Below are 21,933 nucleotides of genomic sequence, written 5' to 3'. Positions count from 1 at the left end.
ATGTAGTGAGGACCAGCCAACAAGAGCGTACAGGTCACAGTGGTGGGTATTATATGGGCTTTGGAGACAAACGGATGGCACTGTGATAGACAACATCCAATTTGCTGAGTAGAGTGTTGGAGGCTATTTTGTAAATGACATCGCGAAGTCAAGGATCGGTAGGATAGTCAGTTTTACAAGGGCATGTTTGGCAGCATGAGTGAAGGAGGCTTTGTTGCGAAATAGGAAACCGATTCTAGATTTAACTTTGGATTGGAGATTCTTAATGTGAGTCTGGAAGGAGAGTTTACAGTCTAACCAGACACCTAGATATTTGTAGTTGTCCACGTACTCTAGGTCAGACCCGTCTAGAGTAGTGATTCTAGTCGGGTGGCGGGTGCAAGCAGCGTTCGGTTGAAGAGCATGCATTTTGTTTTACTAGTGTTTAAGAGCAGTTGGAGGCTACTGAAGGAGTGTTGTATGGAATTGAAGCTCGTTTGGAGGTTTGTTAACACAGTGTCCAATGAAGGGCCAGATGTATACAAAATGGTGTCGTCTGCGTAGAGGTGGATCTGAGAGTCACCAGCAGCAAGAGCGACGTCATTGATATACACAGAGAAAAGAGTTGGCCCAAGAATTGAACCCTGTGGCACCCCCATAGAGACTGCCATAGGTCCAGACAACAGGCCCTCCGATTTGACACATTGAACTCTATCTGAGAAGTAGTTGGTGAACCAGGCGAGGCAGTCATTAGAGAAACCAAGGCTATTTAGTCTGCCAATAAGAATGCGGTGGTTGACAGAGTCGAAAGCCTTGGCCAGGTCAATGAAAACGGCTGCACAGTACTGTCTATTATCGATCGCGGTTATAATATCATTTAGGACCTTGAGCGTGGCTGAAGTGCACCCATGACCAGCTCGAAACCGGATTGCATAGCAGAGAAGGTACAGTGGGATTCGAAATGGTTGGTGATCTGTTTGTTGACTTGGCTTTCAAAAACTTTTGAAAGGCAGGGCAGGATGGATATGGGTCTGTAACAGTTTGGATCTAGAGTGTCACCCCCTTTGAAGAGGGGGATGACCGCGGCAGCTTTCCAATCTCTGGGGATCTCAGACGTTACGAAAGAGAGGTTGAACAGGCTAGTAATAGGGGTTGCGACAATTTCGGGCGGCTAGTTTTAGAAAGAAAGGGTCCAGATTGTCTAGTCCAGATGATTTGTAGGGGTCCAGATTTTGCAGCTCTTTTAGAACATCAGCTGTCTGGATTTGTGTGAAGGAGAAGCGGGGGGCATGGGCAAGTTGCAGCGGAGGGTGCAGAGCTGGTGGCCGGGTAGTGGTAGCCAGGTGGAAAGCATGGCCAGCCGTAGCAAAATGCTTGTTGAAATTCTCGATTATTGTAGATTTATCGGTGGTGATAGTGTTTCCTAGCCTCAGTGCAGTGGGCAGCTGGGAGGAAGTGCTCTTATTTTCCATGGACTTTACAGTGTCCCAAAACTTTTTGGAGTTAGTGCTACAGGATGCAAATTTCTGTTTGAAAAAGTTAGCTTTTGCTTTCCTAACTGCTTGTGTATATTGGTTCCTAACTTCCCTGAAAAGTTGCATATCACGGGGGCTATTTGATGCTAATGCAGTACGCCACAGGATGTTTTTGTGCTGGTCAAGGGCAGTCAAGTCTGAGGAGAACCAGGGGCTATATCTGTTCTTAGTTCTGTATTTTTTGAATGGGGCATGTCTATTTAAGATTGAGAGGAAATTACTTTTAAAGAACTTTTAAAGATGTTGGGTATGGCATTCAGCCAATCAGACCAGGGGTGAAAAAACAGACTGCTGCTACCTGATTGGCCGAATGAGATACGCAACATGCCTTTTCAGCCTGAACAGAGAATGTTTTATGTACAACCTGGTGCAGGAGGATATGAGTGTATAGCCAGCTAAAATGACGATAGGATGAAACGACTCAACATTGCCATCTGCTGGCCTTTGGGCTACTTCTACTCACTCTACCCCTCTCTCTCTCACAATGAGAGCTGAAGTCTCTAGAGACACACCCTCCTGGCTTGGGCCCAGAGTTAATCAACTACATGGAGTAATAAATTAGACTGCATCTTCTCATTCAGTCATATAAACCAGCAGCTTTGTAACATACAATATGAGTGCCAACCCCTTCAGAGAATCTTCAATGTAATGTGCTATCGGTCTGTTTGTGTTATGTTGGTGAGTTAGTTATAGTTTAATTCGGAACAGTTCCGTGGGTGTTGATTGGCTAGTGATGATTTCTGCTCAATCTAACAACAGATTGCTTGGAAGGTTTCAAAACACATTCACTAGATATTCATGCTTACCATCCTCAAACACAAACACCCTCCTTAAACAAACACAAACATGCACACAAACACACACACTGCATTTCTTCTCTTATTCACATATACTGTATCTTTCATCCTAGGCCTCCTCTCTAGTCCATCCATCCATCCATTCATCCATCCATCCATCCATCCATCCATCCATCCATCCATCCATCCATCCATCCATCCATCCATCCATCCATCCATCCATCCATCCATCCATCCATCCATTAATTCATAAACATTGTTCTTTCCTGAGTGTGTTTAAGCTACAGGAGGCAGGAGATGGACTCAAACCACCTCCACCCAAAACACTGGAGAGTCCCTCAAGGATAGACAGTGGACAGTAAAACAAAACAGGAACAGTACAAGTGATGCAACAATCACCTCCTACTAATATCCATCTCATTGCAACCAGATGAGTGTGATTGTTAGTAGTTTATAATGGTGGTGATCTATAGAGAGTTGTGATGCTATTTCACGTGACAGCAGACTGCATGGTTCTCTTAGTCTGTCCTAACACTACACTCAACAACAGACTGTTAATGAATCAAGCCACAAATATGTCATATAAATGATTTTCATTGTTCAGTAATGTGTTTTCCCAAAGAGAGGGAGAGGAAATGAGAGAGAGAGACAGCTGAGTGACAGAGAGACAGAGAGGAGAGAGAGCAGTGCAAAATATGTTTCTGAATACAAATATAGTGTAGTATCACAAACATTCTTTAAAAGTGGTTGGTTGCACCCAAATATTGATATATTGTTCATGCTGTGCCTCTGTGTCTTGTTAATATAATTAGTCTTGACAAATCATATTTACGATGGTCTGAAAGAGAAAGATGGGATTTACTACCATCTATAAGATCTCCTTATAGTCCTTATAGTCTCTCACAGAAGACCTGTAAAACCTAGCTGGGTTATCACTAAGACAACATGCTCTCTCATTGGTCCAGTGTAGTAGTATTAGATATGACCCCTGACCTCTGACCTGTCAGTCAGATAAGAAGGGCAGTGTCCTGGGAGAAATGGATGTGAGAGGAGCTGAGGACTTAGTGGATAGAGACACTGGTTCTGTTAAAGTTCATGGACCTTTGAAGTGACTATTACCATAACACACACGTCCATTGACTCCCATTCACACCATTAGTGTTTAATGGCCAAGTCGCAGTCTCTGACCTTTGTCCAGACATTCACTAACTGTCATTTACTGTCTTGTGAAAGGTCACCAACTGTCTGAACAGCAGAGGTAATTATGTGTACCGGAATAATCATTAGGATTGTCTGGATTTATTTAACGGGTTACAAGAAAACTCCAAGGGCCGGTTTCCCGGACACAGATTAAGAATCTCCATTGAAAGTGATTTGTAGTCCAGGACTAGGCTTATTCCCTAAGAGTTTTAGATGGCTCCTTGTGGTTCGGTGAACCAAACTCATGTAATTAGTCACCTTGTCTGAGACCTGAAGACTTGTATAAGCTAACACAGTCTTGTGGTCCACAGGAGACCATTGTTCAAACCCAGTCTGTCCATAAGAGCTGTTTAATGTTGAGGAGAGTGAGAGGTCTACAGACCAGACTCACATGGTTTCTGGCCCCAGACAACTCTGAAGTGATTGCACAGACATGAGGAATATAAATGAGATCATTGAGATAGAGAGAAAAGTCAACAGTTACACTACTTTTGGTGTTCTGTTATTATTTGGAGTGTGTGGGATATTTGTCTATTGGATTTTTTACCAGGATTAGCATGGGTCAAGCCACTGGAATTCCTGAAAGCGTAAATAATAAATAATAATTGTTTGTGAAGTTACTTCTGATTAAAGATATAAATGTTAATTTAAAGTCAGTTGTGATTTACTGTCTGATTTACTGATTTATTCTTGATTGACTGTCCGACTCCCTGTCACACGCACGTGCACACACACAGACACACACAGACACACACACACACACACACAGACACAGACACACACACACACACACTCTCTCTCTGTCTCTCTCTCTGGCCCTGAGAGCTCTATCCATCTCCACCAGGACTCTGAAAAGAGAGATTCTGTACTGACGGCATTGGACTGAAATGGTATCCCCATAGTGCCAGAATGATGTTTCTATGTGTTGTAGTTGAATGTTAGCTTGGGTACCTGACTTTCTGCTTTCAAAATGCTATATAGACTTAGTTTTTCAACAACAATCTGGCTAAAAGCCCATCTTCTGGCTCACAGGTATGGTACAGACAGTAATGTTTTCAGAGCACTGTAACGTTCTGATCTGTCAAGCAGAGTTTGTGCAAAGCAGTTTCAGTTAAAATTCAGCCACCAACTGGAGCTATCTAGTAAAATTCCTGTACTGTGTTTTTTCTAACCAAGCTGAATCAGACCTTATAGAGGAAACACAGAGAGCTGTCTGAGACCTGGGGTCTGCTCTGCCCTCTACTATACCCTGCCCCCTACCCTACCCTGCACACACACACCCACTTTCTCTCTCTCATTCACCCACACACTCACACTCGCACAAATGCCCACAGAGAGAGGAGAGGGAACAGAGTTCATAGTGCCAACCTAGTTTACACCTCACAATACTCCAAGCACACACACCACTAAAACACAACTCCTCAATACCGCAAACACACAAACCACTAAAACACAACTCCTATATACTCCAAACACAAACACCACTAAAACACAACTCTTGAATACTCCAAACACACACACCACTAAAACACAACTCCTGAATACTACAAACACACACACCACTAAAAGACAACTCCTGAATACTCCAAACACACACACCACTAAAACACAACTCCTCAATACTGCAAACACACACCGCTAAAAGACAACTCCTGAATACTCCAAACACACACACCAATAAAACACAACTCCTGAATTCCGCAAACACACACCACTAAAACACAACTCCTGAATACTCCAAATACACACACCACTAAAACACAACTCCTGAATACCGCAAACACACACCGCTAAAACACACTTCCTGAATAATCCAAACACATACACCACTAAAGCACAACTCCTGAATACTCCAAACACACACACCAAAACACAACTCCTGAAAACTCCATACACAGACACCGCTAAAACACAACTCCTGAATGGTCCAAACACACACACCACTAAAACACAACTCCTGAATACTCCAAACACAAACACTGCTAAAACACACTTCCTGAATACTCCAAACACACACTCCGCTAAAACACAACTCCGGCAGAATACTGCCTATAATAAGGCCTGTTGATTGTAAACAGTCACTGCACTCATGCCCCTCCATCACGCTCTCCTTCCTTCCTTCCTTCCTTCCCTCCCTCTCCTTCCTTCCTTCCTTCCTTCCATCACAAACAACCCCAGATAGAGTTCAGAACCTGACCATCTGAGGTGGTGGGGGTGGACATGAAAAGCCCCTGACACACACACACTGAGCTGTCCTGATTGCGGGGGTGAGGTATAGCTCTCTAATTTACAACTGACCGACAGTAACATACCATTACTGTGATGAGTACTGAGGATACGCAGAGGCAGGACGCAGATGCAGGAATCAACAATGTAAAGGTTTACTTAACACTGAACAAGAGAACAACAAAGGACAATACACTAACAATCACACACAACACAACACTGAACAGTCCAGGGTTATATAGGGATGGTGATGAGATGATAAGGTGCAGGTGCGCTGGAGGTGATTAGGGTGCGTTGGGTTTCCATTCCGGTGTTGCCAAGGTGGTGCGCTCAGACCGGTGGCTCAGTAGACTGGCCAATCAGAACACCGGAGGTGAGCAACGGGAGGAGACGTGACAGTACACCCCCCCCCACCGGCCTGAGGAGAGACACATGAAAAGTTGGTGTGACACGGTAGTGAGGGGGAAGGAGCAGCCGGTATGATACCTAATTTATCCGCCGGAGGACCTTAAACGGCCCCACAAACCGGGGCAGGCGGAGAGGGAGGTTTTTAGTGGACAGCCAGACACGATCACCAGGCTGGAATACGGGGGCCTCACTGCGGTGGCGGTCGGCTTGGTCCTTCTGCCGACAAATGTCCTTCTGGAGATGGACATGGGCGGCGTCCAAGGCCTGTCCGGCCCTGCGGAACCACTCGTCGACAGCAGGCGCATCGGTCTGGCTGGGTGTCCAAGGGGCCAGGGCCGGCTGGTACCCCAGGATGCACTGGAAGGGAGTGAGCCCCGTGGAGGAGTGAACGAGGGAGTTCTGGGCATATTCTGCCCAGGGAAGAAACCTTGCCCACTCACCCTGCCGGTCCTGACAGTGGCAACGAAGAAACCTCCCCAGCTCCTGGTTCATGCGCTCCACCTGCCCATTCGACTGAGGCCCATACCCGGAAGTGAGGCTGGCCGTGGCCCCAATCTTCTCCAGGAAAGCCTTCCACACTCGGGAGGTGAATTGGGGGCCATGGTCCGAGACGATGTCCTCCGGAAGTCCATAATGCCGGAAGACCTGTTGGAACAGGATCTCAGCGACCTGGAGAGCAGAAGGAAGACCAGTTAGTGGCTAAAAACGGCATGATTTGGAGAACCGATCTACTACCACCAGGACTGTGGTGAAGCCGTCAGAACGTGGGAGGTCATTGACAAAGTCTATGGACTGGTGTGACCAAGGTCGCTGAGGCACTGTGAGAGGAACTAGTTTGCCTGCCGGGGCATTATGAGGTGTCTTCGTTTGGGCACATATGGAACAGGAGTTAATATAGTGGGAGACATCAGTAGCCAAGGTGGGCCCCCAGTATTTTTGTGAGAGAAAATGTAGGGTGCGCGTCATACCGAAGTGCCCTGCTGTAAGGGTGGTGTGTGCCCAGATCAGCAGGCAGTCACGGCCACTGGTGGGTACATACACGCGCCCCGGAGGGGCGTTGGCAAGCGCTGGGTCCTCCTGAGTAGCCAGGTGGATGTCTTCGTTCACATCCCAAACGACAGGTGCCACGATGAGAGACGGAGGCAGGATAGGACCCCCCAGATCCTTCCTTTCTCCGGTATGGTGCATCCTGGAGACTGCGTTGGCTTTCACATTCTGGGATCCTGGGCGGTAGGACATAATAAACTTAAAGCGAGGAAGAAATTGGGCCTACCTGGCTTGATGAGAGTTAATCCGTTTCGCTGCCCGTATATGCTCCAAATTCCGGTGGTCAGTGAGAAACCGGAATGGATGGACTGCGCCCTCCAGCCAGTGTCTCCATTCCTCCAAAGCGAGGACCACTGCTAAAAGCTCCCTGTCTCCAACTCCATAGTTCCTCTCTACGGGGGTAAGCTTTTTCGAGAAAAAGGCACAGAGATACATTTTCTCTGGCTTTCCTTGCCTCTGGGAGAGGACCCCACTCACGCCCTCCTCAGATGCGTCCACCTCCATGATGAAAGGACGAACTGGATCTGGGTGTTTTAGGAGGGGCGCTGTGGTGAACATCTCCTTCAGCCTATTGAAGGCAGCGTCAGCCTCATGGTTCCAGGCCAGCTTCTGAGAAATGGAGACTGGCCATGACCTGACGGCGTCCGTCTTCGCTCTTTCCATGAACAACCTCTGAAGACTGATCCTCTATCCCAGGAAGGAGATGGCCTGTTGGTGTAATTCACATTTCTCCCCCTTCACCAACAGGATGTGTTCCCGGAGGCGGAGTAGGACCGCACTGACGTCCTTGACGTGCTCCTCGAACGTAGCCGAGTAGATCAGGATATTGTCGATGTACACCACCACCTGTCTACTCAGCATGTCTCAGAACACGTCATTGACGAAGGACTGGAACACAGAAGGTGCGTTGGCGAGGCCGTAGGGCATGACGCAGTATTCATAGTGCCCTGAGGTAGTGCTGAATGCCGTCTTCCACTCATCTCCTTCCTGGATTCAGATCAGGTTGTAGGCAACTTGCTCGATGGCCGACGGAACCAGAGGGAGGGGGTACCTGTACTTGGTGGTGACTGCGTTCAGCCCCCGGTAGTCAATGCACTGCCTCAGTCCTCCGTCTTTTTTGGCCACGAAAAAGAAGCTGGCGGAGGCAGGAGAGGTAAAGCGTCTGATGAACCCCTGTTTCAGGGTCTCCGACACATACTTCTCCATGGCCTCAGTCTCCGCTATGGAGAGGGAGTAAATGCGACTCTTCGGGGGGTGTTGTCCCTCCAGCAGGTCAATGGCGCAGTCCCAGGGCCTGTGAGGAGGGAGACACTTAGCTTTGGAGGCAGAGAAGATATCAGAGAGATCTGCATACTCACGTGGAATGTTGGGCTGGAGGGCGGACTCCGGACTCTCCACTGACGTGGAACAACAAACCACCGTTAGGCAAGTCCTCCGGCATCAGGGGGACCAGGGTGTGATCCTCTTGGTGATCTAATTGATGGTGGGGTTGTGTAGTCTGAGCCAGGGCAATCCCAAGACGATACGGTGAAGGGGTGACGTGACGATGTGGAAGGACGGCTCCTCGTGGTGCTCCGGGAGTGTGGGAATGGTGATGGTGATGGGGAGAGTGACGTGCGTAATGGTGCCTGATCCAATTGGTTTATTGTCCAGCGAGGGGATGTGTAGCGGAGAAGTCAGTGGCACGTTGGGCAACCCCCATTCAGAGACCAGCTCCCTATCTATCAGGTTCCCCGCTGATCCGGAATCGATCATTGCCATGGAAAGCGAAGAGAAGGAAGAACCATTCACCGTTAGGGGAACTAAAAACAATGGTTTGGTGACAGGTGATGATGGAACACTCACGGAGCGGAGACTGGAGTCATACCGCCTAGATAGAGAGCCGCCAGGAGATCTGTGGTCTGTGGTGGTGTGGGGGGCGCTGCCCACCTCCATGGGTGAGGACTCGGAGGCAGCTTCCAAAGCTCAGATGGGGCGAGCGTCGAGGCTCCGGGGGGTGTTGGGAATGCTGTTGGTCTCTCAACATGCTGTCAAGACGAATGGTCGTGGCGATGAGGGTATCAAGGTCCATCTCGTTGTCCCGACATGCGAGTTCCGTCTTGATGTCCTCCCGTAAGCCTCTCCTGAAGGCCGGGCGCAGAGCCTGCTAATTCCAGCCGGAAGACGCCACCACCGTGCGAAAGCTCAGGGCGTATTCGAACGCGGCCCCCTCTCCCTGTTGTAGCCGGAGGAGACGCTCACCCCTGTCCTTTCCCTCCGTGGGATGATCGAACACTGCCCTGAACCGAGCGAGGAAGGTGGAGTAGGGAAGCGCTGCGGCCTCACCTCCTTCCCAGACTGCCGTGGCCCAATCCAGCAGCTTTCCCTTCAGTAGCGAAATCACCAGCGCTATCCTGGCTTGGTCCGATGGAGATGCCCCACGCTGACGCGGCAGATACAGTGAAACCTGTAGCAGGAAGCCTCTACATTTCGTTGTTTTCCCGTCATAGCGCTCCGGCAGGGCGAGGGGTTCCTCAGACGTTAGTGATAGCACAGGAGGAGGTGGACTGGGTGCACTCGCCGCTCCCTGAGGTGGAACCGGAGCGATGGTCAGTTTATGCAGCGTTTGGGAGCACTTCCTGCATGGTGGCGTTCAGCTGGGAAATCTGCTGCTGGTGCTGGTCGAGGTGCTGGGAAACTCCAGGAGGATTACCTGCTGCATCCATCTTCGTGATTGGTGTGTGATTCTGTGACGAGTACTGAGGATACGAAGAGGCAGGACGCAGACGCAGGAATCAACAATGTAAAGGTTTACTTAACACTGAGCAAGAGAACAACAAAGAGCGAGTACACGACAAGACACTAACAATCACACACAACACAACACTGAACAGTCCAGGGCTATATAGGGGTGGTGATGAGATGATGAGGTGCAGGTGCGCTGGAGGTGATTAGGGTGCGTTGGGTTTCCATTCCGGTGTTGCGCTCAGACTGGTGGCTCAGTAAACCGGCCAATCAGAGCGCCGGAGGTGAGCAACGGGAGGAGACGTGACAGTTACTGTGAACTAACCAAACACAACCTGCCATTAACACTGTTATCAGCTGTAATGACATCAGTATTACTGTGGTTCTTAAAGTCATTATAGAGAGGTCACACCTTGGTGCAGGTAACTATAACCTTGTTACGATGCTCTTACCATGTTAATAGCCTATTATCATGGGCTGAGTTTAAGGTCAACTTCAGTGCTCAACTCACACTCTTACATTTCACCAGCTTACACCATCGGCTCTCAAACACAAAGAGAGCTAGAGAGATAACTTGTACTGACAGATTTAGTTATTTTAGGGATTTGAGTGACACATGTGGGACACGTGGGACAGGACACACAGTGAGAGATAAGAAGAGACACTCTGGCACTTTGAGGGAGAGAAGACTGTCTGTCAGTGGGAACGTAGCTCTCCAGGACCAGGGATGGTGACTGACCATTGTCTTTTTTTTTGTTGTCATTTAGCAGACGCTCTTATCCAGAGCGACTTACAGGAGCAATTATAATAATAATAATGATAAGCATTTAGCAGACGCTTTTATCCAAAGCGACTTACAGCATACATTTTTACGTATGGGTGGTCCCGGGGATCGAACCCACTATCCTGGCGTTACAAGTGCCATGCTCTACCAATTAAATCACAGAGGACCAATTAGGGTTAAGTGCCTTGCTCAAGGGCACTTTGACAGATTTTTCAGCTAGTCGGCTCGGGAATTAGAACCAGCAACCTTTCGGTTACTGGCACAACGCTCTTAACCACTAAGCTACCTGCCACGTTTACCTCTCAGCGGTTTCACGCCCTCTTGAACTCTCTCTTCAACGTTCTTTTCAACTTTCCCTTACGGTACTTGTCACCACTTCTCCTGTACACTAGTCCAAAACAAGATACAACTACAGGGTGGAACGCTAAACAACACTTGTAGATTCAAATTTTGCAGGTTCTAGCTTCTCAGTCATGACTGGGAACAGTGTGGCTGGAATCTTGATGTTTATGTATCTTTGAAATGAAACCCCCCATGATGGAATACTGCTTCCCTGCAGTCTCTCACCCAAACTCACCCCGCAAGTGTCGGCATGCTTCAGTTGGGATAGCGCCTAGCCGAACTCGGCACGAATGAGTGTGCTCGCATACTCACTTAAAAGACCTTCGCTTGAAAAACAAGAAAAAAGCGCCAATAGTACTGTTTGTCCATTTTAAGACGACGTAGACAGTATACACTTCCTCAAAATAGTCAGAATTAATCTAATATAACTCAAGAAATCTGTCACTCATATTGACATTTTTGCTGAGGAGATCTTAGTCGCGCAATGAAAAAATGTGCATGAAAAACTAGTTGTTTGTCGTTGAATGACAACAAATACTTTATTGAAGAATCCCTACTTTCTACTTTTGACCAATCACAATAGGCCTGTAGACAATTCTGACTTTGTGGCTGGGTTATCTAACAAGCAGAGGAGAGGGGGGAATGCCTGTGCAAAGGTGAAAGTGAAAGTTATTTCTCAGTATAGGCCTGAGGTGCAGATTGTTTTGTAAAAACGTGTACATATGCATATATAGTGAATATTAGAGTATGGTTATGGATCGAAATAAAATATTTTTAATTTGAAGTGGAGGACTTGAAGACCAGTAAAGGTAAGAGGAGATCTCAGTATATTTCACTTTCCAAACTAGATAAAACACTCTTAAAACAATGAGGACTGGAGAAAGAGGAAGTGATGTTTGTATCTGTGTGATTGAGAAAAAGAGAGAATTTGATTCATAGATGGTGTTAATGATGTAAATATAAATGTTTTCTCTTTTTACTGCAGGGAAAATGGCAGGGTCCAGAGTTCATAGTAAGTCACCATGCTATAATTAATTATTAACTTTTCTTTAATGTATCGGGGATAACAGTACTAAACCAACTATTGAAAATGAAATGTGTTTGTGGTTTTATTTCTCTTTGTGTAAATGTGTGTCATTGGAATAAATATGTTAGGAACAAGAGGAGTTGTAGCTGAGTTTGTGTCTGTGAGAAACAGCTGTACTGCTCCACAGTGACCTCTCCCTCCAAAATGTATTACCATTCTACATAGTAGCATTCACATTCTACATAGTAGCATTCACATTCTTCTATGACATATATATATATTTTCCTTCAAATGAATATGTCTGTCTGGGATTGTGTGTGTTGTATTTTGGAATTGACATGGTCCTGGTTGTTGTATGTCTATTGTAGTTTTTAATTCCGCTGTGTTTATAAATGTACTGAGAGTATTTGTGTTCCTGACACAGATGATGGCATTAAACCAGAAATGTTCTCTCTTTCTGAACAGCTCAGTTTAAACGTATCACTGAATACAATGTGATTGCAAATGTTGGTGAAGAGGTCACCCTCCCCTGTCACCTCTCACCTGAGACCAGTGTTGTTGCCACAACAATCAGGTGGTTTAAAGAGACAGAGTGTATTTACCTGTATAAGAATGGCCAGGTGACAGAGAGGAGTGACTATGAGGGCAGAGTGAGTCTGATCACCCAGGAGCTGGAGAGAGGCAACGTGTCTCTGAGGCTGAGAGACATCAGGGAGTCAGATGATGAAGTCTACATATGTCAGGTCCTCCAAGGAGAACAGAAGGAGGAGACTGCAGTTGGTTTATGGGTCAGAGGAGGTAAGTGTTCTATAACTCCAGTAATGTTTATTTAAGTGATAATGCCCAAGAATATGGAGGATATATTGGCACAGGTGTTGTTAGGCCCAAGATGAAGCCAATACATCCTCCAAACACCGGATTCAAGGGAATTATCACTTTTATATAACAGGTTACCAACATATTCCAATAATGACTTACATATTTTCATTAATAATAATAATATAACAATATGCCATTTAGCAGACGCTTTTATCCAAAGCGACTTACAGTCATGCGTGCATAATTTTTTTTTGTGTATGGGTGGTCCCGGGGATCGAACCCACTACCTTGGCGTTACAAAAGCCGTGCTCTACCAGCTGAGCTGGTAATCCAAATGTTATTTGGATTAATTTATTCATACTATTTCATACTTCCACAAGATATAGTTCCGACACAAATCCATGGTTGCTAGAGACGCGACCCAGTCAATCAGTCTGATTGTTCTGTATCTATGGATGCGACCCAGTTGTTTGTTCTAAATGTTCCATTGCCATACTGGCTGGCAACGCTCTCATCCCTTGCTTGCTAGCTAGCCAACTACGGCTAACTTACAGTCACGTGAAAAAGTATTGGAAGGATCCTGCTTGATTCTGTAAGTAGAATTGTTTTACTTGTAAACTGTGTTGGTTCTGTCTGTCTGTCATAGTTAGTAAGCTACCCAGTCTTAAAAAGCGATTGCTACCCATTCACACTGGACGCAGGGCCAGCCACTTCTTTTGTTCTCTGCAGATTACAACGCAATAGGAGGGGGAGTGGCTACACTTGTGCTAGGCAATTAGCTTAGTGTTATTAGCACAACCTCTTTGTTCAGCGGCAGCTGTCTGCGGCAGCTGTCCCCAAAACGAAGACTGTCCCTGAAACAAAGACAGTTCTGCCAAGTTGTTCTGCAGGAGTTAGTCGAGGGCGGCCCCGCTCTCTCGCTTCCCCAGATGTTTAGTTAATTTCATTCCGATCTCTTTTGCATTATTGTAGCCTTTTCTGTAGCCAGTCAACTATGTGTCTGTCTATCCCTGTTCTCTCCTCTCTCCACAGGCCATACAAACGCTTCACACCGCGTGGCTGCTACCACTCTAATCTGGAGGTCCCTGCGCGCACGACCCACGTCGAGTTCCAGGTCTCCGGCAGCCTCTGGACCTGCTGTTCTGCGGTCAACAAGGCAGAGTTCATCTCAGCCTATGCTACCCTCCAGTCTCTCGACTTCTTGGCGCTGACGGAAACATGGATTACCACAGAAAACACTGCTACTCCTACTGCTCTTTCCTCGTCTGATCATGTGCTCTCGCATACCCCGAGAGCATCTGGTCAGCGCGGCGGTGGCACAGGAATCCTCATCTCTCCCAAGTGGACATTCTCTCTTTTCCCCCTGACCCATCTGTCTATCTCCTCATTTGAATTCCATGCTGTCACAGTCACTAGCCCATTCAAGCTTAACATCCTTGTCATTTATCGCCCTCCAGGTTCCCTTGGAGAGTTCATCAATGACCTTGACGCCTTGATAAGTTCCTTTCCTGAGGATGGCTCACCCCTCACAGTTCTGGGTCACTTTAACCTGCCAAAGTCTGCCTTCGACTAATTTCTCTCTGCCTCCTTCTTTCCACTCCTTTCCTCTTTTGACCCCCCTACTCACAAGGCAGGCAATACGCTTGACCTCATCTTTACTAGATGCTGTTCTTCTACTAGTCTCATTGCAACTCCCCTCCATGTCTCCGACCACTACTTTGTATCCTTTTCTCTCTCGCTCTCCAACACTACTCATTCTGCCCCTACTCAGATGGTAATGCGCTGTCGCAACTTTCACTCTCTCTCTCCCGCTACTCTCTCCTCTTCCATCTGTGATGTCACGAGAGGCTGTGTCCTGGAGGGACGTTACATCCCCCTGAGGTGGCTGCAAACCCAGACAGCTATGGCTCCATCTGCTGGTATGGTCGGGAACTCCACCCCTCTATGGCCAATCTTCCCACGCAGCTGAAACAAATGAGGAGCTGATGAGCTGAAGGTTTGGGAAGGGAAGAGACACACTGAGGGGTGTGTGGGGGTTGAAGAGACACAGTCTCAACCTGGGCTCTCTGGAGGACAAGAGTGCTGCACGTCCACTTCCATGAGGAATATAAGGATTTGGAGATACTTACCTTTGGGAAATACTCACCTTTGGATATATGCACCTGTGGAAATACGTGAGAGACATTTGGAAGGACTTTTTTGCTGGGTTGGCCACTAGCTGCAACGTGGACTACAGTAAGGCTGGGGAAAAGTTATCTGAGCGAGTGAGAATTATGATTTTGGATGTGGAAGAGACATCCCTGAACTGTTAACCCTTAAAGAGCCACAAGAGAACAGAATTTTGTTATATTTTCGTTAATTTCCCAAGACCTATAATAAAATCCTTGTTTTGTTTGAACCTCGTCTCCTTGCACTACTTGAGCAATCCCGCTGAAAGCTGTGTAGCCTCTCGTGACGTCACAGATGGTGGAGAATACGGGCACGCTCAAGCGTAATAGTGCATGTCAGAGGAGGATACCGAAGGTTTGATCACCCAGTTTTACAAGTTGGCCGTAGGCTCCCCGCCCGACTGAAATGGAGGACATATTGAAAGCCCTTGTTGCTGGCCAGCAAGCCCAGATGCAAGCAAACGTGGCTCTCTTGGAGGAGCAAAGAAAGCCAACCTTCTGAAGGCAGAGGGAATTGCAGTTGCAGAGACAGAGGGTGGTCCAAAATACCCGCCCAATAAAGGCAAGTGACTTTATATCTAAGATGGGAGCTACCGATGACATTGAGGCATACCTGCATGCATTTGAGGCCACGGCCACTAGGGAAGCCTGGCCCAAGCAACAGTGGGTTGGTCTGTTAGCCCCCTTTCTAACCGGGGAATCACTGAATGCTGTCCGGGACCTGGGCCCTGACCAGGTTACTGACTATGATGCCCTGAAGTCTGAGATCCTCAGCAGATATGGACTCACAAAGTTTGGTATGGCCCAGCGCTTTCACAGCTGGACCTTCCAACCAGACCAACCTCCTCGGGCGCAGATGCATGAACTTGTCCGAATCGCAAGGAAATGGCTGGATCCGCAGAGGAATACAGCAGCGGCGGTGGTGGAGGCTGTTGTGGTGGATCGTTACCTACGCGCCCTGCCTTATGAGGCAAAACGGTTCATCAGTCAACAGGCCTTGACCACGGCTGATCTGACCGTGGAAGCTGTGGAAAAGTACCAGGCCACAGCGGAGATGCTGAATGCTTCCCGAAAAGACCCCAGGAGGGCGGCCCCCACCACAAATGGGAAGAACCCGTCCAAAGGACCCCAAGGTCTCGAACCCAGCCACGTCAGGACTTATCCCGGCTCCAGGGGGAGCCAGAAACCAGGCGGGTCCAAGAAGAGTACACCAGGAGGGGGAAACTTCGACAGTGTTACCGGTGTGGGGAGATGGGACATATCTCCTGGCAGTGTGGGAAACCAGCCGATGAACCTATGCCCACTGCGAGTCCTCCAGCTCAGCACCCACACACCGTTTTGCCTCGCTCTTGGGAGTCGTAGATGGCGGCCCAGATCGACCCCCACCTGCCCGGTAACTGTGAATCACCATGATGTGGAGGCCTTACTGGATTCTGGTAGCCGGGCCACCCTGGTGCGTAAGGATTTGGTGGGCCCAACGTGTCTGACCCCGGGGAAAGTCCTCCCAGTTTCCTGTGTCCATGGGGACACCAGAGAATACCCCATTACTGAACTTACAATGACCAGCACACGGGGAACCATACACACGACGGCGGGGGTGGTTGATTCCCTCCCCGTCCTAATTGGACGAGACTGCCCAGCCTTTTACCCACTCTGGAGAGAGTCTCAGGAGAGGATAACCCGAGTACCTCGGAAACGGAGAGGCAAGACTCATCCTGGGAAGGCTCCGGTGCAATCCTCCGAATTACTCACTCCCGCCCGGGCTCTGATAGGGATGGCAGGTGCCCAGACCGACACAGAGACGGAGCTACAGAATCTGGACAAAGAACTGTCTGGTCTGAAGGGGACCGCTGAGAGGTATCGTTTGTTAAAGCAACAGTTAGACATGAAGACAGAAGAGTTAGATATCCTCCAGGCTAAACTCCAACAGAGCTCCTTCCATAAGCAACAGGAGGAGCTGGAGAGGCTGCGCAGGACCATCGAGGAGTGTGAGGAGACCCTGCGCAGTAGTAAGGAGGTCCAGAAGAAGGCAGAGGAGAAGTACAAGGTGTTGGAGAACAAGATGAAGAATGCGGAGGCAGAGAGAGAGAAGGAACTGAAAGCTGCTCAACAGAAGCTAAACTCTGCTAAAACCAAGGCTGATGCGTTCAGTAAGAAACTCAAGGAGAGACAACAGGAGGCTGAGTCCCTGGTCCTAGAGGTGGAGGAGTTGAAGAGAGAGCAGGCTGGCAAGCACCACGGCAATGCGGACGCCCTCTCCCGGCGTGATGCCTTCTTCGCTGCCTTTACCCCGACGAGGACGTCGGTCCCGAGGAGGGATGTGTGATGTCACGAGAGGCTGTGTCCTGGAGGGACGTTACATCCCCTGAGGTGGCTGCAAACCCAGACAGCTATGGCTCCATCTGCTGGTATGGTCGGGAACTCCACCCCCTCTATGGCCAATCTTCCCACGCAGCTGAAACAAATGAGGAGCTGATGAGCTGAAGGTTTGGGAAGGGAAGAGACACACTGAGGGGGTGTGTGGGGGGTGAAGAGACACAGTCTCCAACCTGGGCTCTCTGGAGGACAAGAGTGCTGCACGTCCACTTCCATGAGGAATATAAGGATTTGGAGATACTTACCTTTGGGAAATACTCACCTTTGGATATATGCACCTGTGGAAATACGTGAGAGACATTTGGAAGGACTTTTTGCTGGGTTGGCCACTAGCTGCAACGTGGACTACAGTAAGGCTGGGGAAAAGATTATCTGAGCGAGTGAGAATTATGATTTTGGATGTGGAAGAGACATCCCTGAACTGTTAACCCTTAAAGAGCCACAAGAGAACAGAATTTTGTTATATTTTCGTTAATTTCCCAAGACCTATAATAAAATCCTTGTTTTGTTTGAACCTCGTCTCCTTGCACTACTTGAGCAATCCCGCTGAAAGCTGTGTAGCCTCTCGTGACGTCACACATCCTATCATCTCTTCCCTCTGCCAAATCCTTCTCCCTCCGGTCTCCTGATTCTGCCTCCTCGACCCTCCTCTCCTCCCTTCCTGCCTCTTTGACTCTCTATGTCCCCTATCCTCTGGCTCGGTCCGCCTCTCCTGCTACGTGGCTTGGCGACTCATTGCGAGCTCACAGAACAGGGCTCTGGGCAGCCGAGCGGAAATTTTGGAAAACTAGACTCCCTGCGGACCTGTCATCTTTTCACTCCCTCCTCTCTACTTTTTCTTTTTCTGTTTCTGCTGCTAAAGCCACTTTCTACCAATCTACATTTCAAGCCTCTGCCTCTAACCCTAGGAAGCTCTTTGCCACCTTCTCCTCCCTGCTGAATCCTCCTCCTACTCCCCCTCCCTCCTCCCTCTCTGTGGATGACTTTGTCAACCATTTTGAAAAGAAGGTTGACGACATTCGATCCTCATTTATTACGTTTAATGACACCGCTGGTCCTGCTCACACTGCCCTACCCTATGCTTTGACTTCTTTCTCTCCTCTCTCTCCAGATGAAAACTTACGACTTGTGACGGCCAGCCGCCCAACAACCTGCCCGCTTGACCCTATCCCCTCCTCTCTTCTCCAGACCATTTCCGGAGACCTTCTCCCTAACCTCACCTCGCTCACCAACTCATCCTTGACCGCTGGCTATGTCCCTTCCGTCTTCAAGAGGGCGAGAGTTGCACCCCTCCTCAAAAAACCTACATTCGATCCCTCCGATGTCAACAACTACAGACCAGTATCCTTTCTTTCTTTTCTCTCCAAAACTCTTCAGTGTGCCGTCTCTAGCCAACTCTCCTGCTATCTCTCTCAGAATGACCTTCTTGATCCTAACCAGTCAGGTTTCAAGACTGGTCATTCAACTGAGACTGCTCTTCTCTGTGTCACGGAGGCTCTCCGCACTGCCAAAGCTAACTCTCTCTCTCCTCTGCTCTTATCCTTCTAGACCTATCTGCTGCCTTTGATACTGTGAATCATCAGATCCTCCTCTCCACCCTCTCCGAGTTGGGCATCTCCGGCGCTGCTCACTCTTGGATTGCGTCCTACCTGACAGGTCGCTCCTACCAGGTGGCGTGGCAAGAATCTGTCTCCGCACCACGCGCTCTCACCACTGGTGTCCCCCAGGGCTCAGTTCTAGGCCCTCTCCTATTCTCTCTATACACCAAGTCACTTGGCTCTGTCATATCCTCACATGGTCTCTCCTATCATTGCTACGCAGACGACACACAATTCATTTTCTGCTTTCCCCCTTCTGATAACCAGGTGGCGAATCACATCTCTGCATGTCTGGCAGACATATCAGTGTGGATGTCGGATCACCACCTCAAGCTGAACCTCGGCAAGACGGAGCTGCTCTTCCTCCCGGGGAAGGACTGCCCGCTCCATGATCTCGCCATCACGGTTGACAACTCCATTGTGTCCTCCTCCCAGAGTGCAAAGAACCTTGGCGTGACCCTGGACAACACCTTGTCGTTCTCTGCTAACATCAAAGCGGTGACCCGATCCTGCAGGTTCATGCTCTACAACATTCGCAGAGTACGACCCTACCTTACACAGAAAGCTGCACAGGTCCTTATCCAGGCACTTGTCATCTCCCGTTTGGATTACTGCAACTCGCTGTTGGCTGGGCTCCCTGCCTGTGCCATTAAACCCCTGCAACTTATCCAGAACGCTGCAGCCCGCCAGGTGTTCAACCTTCCCAAGTTCTCTCACGTCACCCCGCTCCTCCGCACACTCCACTGGCTTCCAGTTGAAGCTCGCATCTACTACAAAACCATGGTGCTTGCCTATGGAGCTGTGAGGGGAACGGCACCTCCTTACCTTCAGGCTCTGATCAGACCCTACACCCAAACGAGGGCACTACGTTCATCCACCTCTGGCCTGCTAGCCCCCCTACCTCTACAGAAGAACAGTTCCCGCTCAGCCCAGAAAGCTATTTGCTGCTCTGGCACCCCAATGGTGGAACAAGCTCCCCCACGACGCCAGGACAGCGGAGTCACTGACCACCTTCCGGAGACACTTGAAACCCTACCTCTTTAAGGAATACCTGGAATAGTAATCCTTCTACCCCCCCCTTTACTACCACTGTCTTTTGTCTAAACTAACACCTGACTTATTTCACCTGCTAGCACTGACTTGTTTAAAGAAATGTACTTATTGTGATCGAGATGTAGTTGTCCCTGATTGCACTGACTTTGCTCACAGCTGCTTGTTTGAAGAAGTGTACTTACTGTGATCAAGATGTGGTTGTCTCACTGGCTATCCTAAGTTGAATGCATCAATTTGTAAGTCGCTCTGGATAAGAGCGCCTGCAAAAAGACTTAAATGTAAATGTAAAATGTAACAGCAAAGTAGCTGCATTTGCATTTGTTTAAGCTGTTTTCTATTGACATTTATTTGGATACATCCAAAACAATGAGCCAATGAGTTACGATTTCGCATGGCATAGAAAATGTGCTCACTCGTCAGGACACTGTTGTTCAGAGGAGCAAGCCAACAACACAGCTACAGTAACACAGTCACTTCAAACTGAAGCTGGAAAGACTGCAAATTAGCTGTGTTTCGTTTGACCTTTTTTCAATTGACCTTTATTTGTATATATCCATATAAATGATGCCAGCTGATTTATGATTTCGACTGGCTGAGAAAAGCTGCCTGCCTGTCTGTCTCCTCCCGACTCCTGACACGTTCATTACTATGGGACATGTTGCAAATGTTGGAGAGACAGACAGCAAGGTTTATACAAATCTCTGCTGTTGAAAATGAAATGTTAGTCTAAAAGAAATGTGAGATAATGTCTAGATTATTTTTATAGTGGAGATCAAGTTTATAAAATGCATGGCTGGGCTGATGAGACAGTGGATTGCGCAGTCAGATGGAAAAGAGTAAATAGCCATTTTAACGTCATAGATTTCGCCGGTGGCAACTTGTGGAATAGACACCGGCTTGAATGCGGTTTTAACCAATCAGCATTCAGGATTAGACCCACCCATGGTATAAGAACACCTAAACAACAACAATAACAGATTAATAGACTGGATGAATTCTGAATATCAACTAGTTAGAATGCATATTACATTAACTCTGAGCTTTTATCTTGATGTCCAAAAGCATTTGAACATTCCAACATTACTGGTCACGTCCCCTTGATTCTCATTAGTAATGAAGGTGATGAATACTCATACCCCTCTGATGTATTTCACATCACTATGGTATTTGATAGGATAATGTGACAGATTTGAAGGTAATGATAATAACTAATACATTCTGTCTCACATTATCATTATTCATGACTCTCCATCTTGGATAATGGATGATCAGGAGCAATACGGGGTGAGTAATTACTTATTTGTCTTTTTTGTTTATTGACAACCAATAACACAAAACAAAGAACAGGCCAGAATGTTAATCTGATACTATAAAGAACTAGAGGCCTTGTGAACAGCAGTGGGTCTTCTTCAAGGCTACAAATTAAATCGATTTCTTTACATTTATCAATACTCTCCCCAAATATTCTCAATGTAGTTTGGATTATGATGTATAGATGTTCTTTGAATTATCCTGAATTTACATACCATAGCCCTCCCATAATACAGTATATCTACCATGGAGCTCAACATTTCGCATAGCCCTTCCACAATACATCTGCCATAGAGCTCAACATTTCACACACTCAAATTCTAATGGAATCAGCTTGAATTCAGTTTGATGTCCTAGTACGACGCATTCAGTCATTCTATGACTGTTCACGTAGTAGCACTGCTTACAACCATTTCCATTTATGTACATTAGCTATGAAAGTGATGAACACTCATTCCAATATGATGTAAGGTTCTGTATTTATTTTCTTAGTTCACCTTGTGTTCTTGAACGTAGCCCTGTTTCTTTGTGTTCTTGAA

The sequence above is a fragment of the Coregonus clupeaformis genome, chromosome 15 (genome assembly GCF_020615455.1).
Source record: "Coregonus clupeaformis isolate EN_2021a chromosome 15, ASM2061545v1, whole genome shotgun sequence".
Lineage (NCBI taxonomy): Eukaryota > Metazoa > Chordata > Actinopteri > Salmoniformes > Salmonidae > Coregonus > Coregonus clupeaformis.
This window is presented reverse-complemented; position numbering follows the sequence as displayed.